Genomic DNA, 3,551 nt, shown 5'->3' with positions numbered 1-3,551 from the left:
ACTCTAGATGGGATCAATAGCAGCATAACTGAGGCAGAAGAACGGATAAGTGACCTGGAAGATAAAATAGTGGAAATAACTACTGCAGAGCAGAATAAAGAAAAAAGAATGAAAAGAACTGAGGACAGTCTCAGAGACCTCTGGGACAACATTAAACGCACCAACATTCGAATTATAGGGGTTCCAGAAGAAGAAGAGAAAAAGAAAGGGAGTGAGAAAATATTTGAAGAGATTATAGTTGAAAACTTCCCTAATATGGGAAAGGAAATAGTTAATCAAGTCCAAGAAGCACAGAGAGTCCAATACAGGATAAATCCAAGGAGATATATGCCAAGACATATATTAATCAAACTGTCAAAAATTAAATACAAAGAAAGCATATTAAAAGCAGCAAGGGAAAAACAACAAATAACACACAAGGGAATCCCCATAAGGTTAACAGCTGGTCTTTCAGCAGAAACTCTGCAAGCCAGAAGGGAGTGGCAGGACACACTTAAAGTGATGAAGGAGAGAAACCTGCAACCAAGATTACTCTACCCAGCAAGGATCTCAGTCAGATTTGGTGAAGAAATTAAAACCTTTACAGACAAGCAAAAGATGAGAGAGTTCAGCACCACCAAACCAGCTTTACAACAAATGCTAAAGGAACTTCTCTAGGCAAGAAACACAAGAGAAGGAAAAAACTTACAATAACGAACCCAAAACAATTTAGAAAATGGGAATAGGAACATACATATCGATAATTACGTTGAATGTAAATGGACTAAATGCTCCCACCAAAAGACACAGATTGACTGAATGGATACAAAAACAAGACCCATATATATGCTGCCTACAAGAAACCCACTTCAGACCTAGAGACACATACAGACTGAAAGTGAGGGGATGGAAAAAGATATTCCATGCAAATGGAAACCAAAAGAAAGCTGGAGTAGCAATTCTCATATCAGACAAAATAGACTTTAAAATAAAGACTATTACAGGAGACAAAGAAGGACACTACATAATGATCAAGGGATCGATCCAAGAAGAAGATATAAAAATTGTAAATATTTATGTGGCCAACATAGGATCACCTCAATACATAAGGCAAATACTAACAGCCATAAAAGGGGAAATCGACAGTAACACATAAATAATAGGGGAATTTAACACCCCACTTTCACCAATGGACAGATCATCCGAAATGTAAATATATAAGGAAACATAAGCTTTAAATGATACATTAAACAAGATGGACTTAATTGATATTTATAGGACACTCCATCCTAAAACAACAGAATACACATTTTTCTCTAGTGCTCATGGAACATTCTCCAGGATAGATCATATCTTGGGTCACAAATCAAGTTTTGGTAAATTTAAGAAAATTGAAATTTTATCAAGTGTCTTTTCCGACCACAATGCTATGATACTAGATATCAATTACAGGAAAAGATCTATAAAAAATACAAACACTTGGAGGCTAAACAATACACTACTTAATAACGAAGTGATCACTGAAGAAATCAAAGAGGAAATAAAATAATACCTAGAAAAAAATGACAATGGAGACATGACAACCCAAAACAAATGGGATGCAGCAAAAGCACTTCTAGGAGGGAAGTTTATAGCAATACAAGCCCACCTTAAGAAACAGGAAACATCTCAAATAAACAACCGAACCTTGCACCTAAAGCAATTAGACAAGGAAGAACAAAAAAAACCCAAAGTTAGAAGAAGAAAAGAAATCGTGAAGATCAGATCAGAAATACATGAAAAAGAAATGAAGGAAATGATAGCAAATATCAATAAAACTAAAAGCTGGTTCTTTGAGAAGATAAACAAAATAGATAAACCATTAGCCAGACTCATCAAAAAAAAAAAAAAGGGAGAAGACTCAAATCAATAGAATTAAAAATGAAAAAGGAAAAGTAACAACTGACACTGCAGAAATACAAAAGATTATGTGACATTACTGCAAGCAACTCTATGTCATTAAAATGGACAACCTGGAAGAAATGGACAAATTCTTAGAAATGCACATCCTGCCAAGACTGAATCAGGAAGAAATAGAAAATATGAACAGACCAATCACAAACACTAAAATTGAAACTGTGATTAAAAATCTTCCAACAAACAAAAACCCAGGACCAGATGGCTTCACAGGCGAATTCTATCAAACATTTAGAGAAGAGCTAACATCTATTCTACTCAAACTCTTCCAAAATATAGCAGAGGGAGGAACACTCCCAAATCCATTCTATGAGGCCACAATCACCTTGATACCAAAACCAGACAAGGATATCACAAAGAAAGAAAACTCTAGGCCAATATCACTGATAAACATAAATGCAAAAATCCTCAACAAAATACTAGGAAACAGAATTCACAGCACATTAAAAGGATCATACACCAAGATCAAGCGGGGTTTATTCCAGGAATGCAAGGATTCTTCAATATATGCAAATCAATGTGATAAACCATATTAACAAATTGAAGGAGAAAAACCATATGATCATCTCAATAGAGGCAGAGAAATCTTTTAACAAAATTCAACACCCATTTATGATAAAAACCCTGCAGAAAGTAGGCATAGAGGGAACTTTTCTCAACATATAAAGGCCATATGTGACAAACTCATAGTCAACATCATCCTTAATGGTGAAAAACTGAAAGCATTTCCACTAAGATCAGGAGCAAGAAAAGGTTGCCCACTCTCACCGCTCTTATTCAACATAGTTTTGGAAGTTTTAGCAACTGCAATCAGAGAAGAAAAGGAAATAAAGGGAATCCAAATCGGAAAAGAAGAAGTAAAGCTGTCACTATTTGCAGATGACATGATACTATACATAGAGAATCCTAAAGATGCTACCAGAAAACTACTAGAGTTAATCAATGAATTAGGTAAAGTTGCAGGATACAAAATTAATGCCCAGAAATCTCTGGCATTCCTATACACTAATGATGAAAAATCTGAAAGTGACATCAAGAAAACACTCCCATTTACCATTGCAAGGATAAGAATAAAATATCTAGGAATAAACCTACCTAAGGAGACAAAAGACCTGTATGCACCAAATTATAAGACACTGATGAAAGAAATTAAAGTTTATACAAATAGATGGAGAGATATACCATGTTCTTGGATTGGAAGAATCAACATTGTGAAAATGACTCTACTACCCAAAGCAATCTACAGATTCAATGCAATCCCTATCAAACTACCACTGTCATTTTTCACAGAACTTAGAACAAAAAATTTCTCAATTTGTGTGGAAACACAAAAGACCCCAAATAGCCAAGGCAATCTTGAGAATGAAAAATGGAGCTGGAGGAATCAGGCTACCTTACTTCAGAGTATACTACAAAGCTACAGTAATCAGACAGTATGGTACTGGCACAAAAGCAGAAAGATAGATCAATGGAACAGGATAAAAATCTCAGAGATAAACCCATGCACATATGGTAACCTTATGTTTGATAAAGGAGGGAGGAATGTACAGTGGAGAAAGGACAGCCTCTTCAATAAGTGGTGCTGGGAAAACTGGACAGGTACATGTAAAAGTATG

This window comes from Delphinus delphis, chromosome 19 (genome assembly GCF_949987515.2).
Source record: "Delphinus delphis chromosome 19, mDelDel1.2, whole genome shotgun sequence".
In the NCBI taxonomy this organism is placed as follows: domain Eukaryota; kingdom Metazoa; phylum Chordata; class Mammalia; order Artiodactyla; family Delphinidae; genus Delphinus; species Delphinus delphis.
This window is presented reverse-complemented; position numbering follows the sequence as displayed.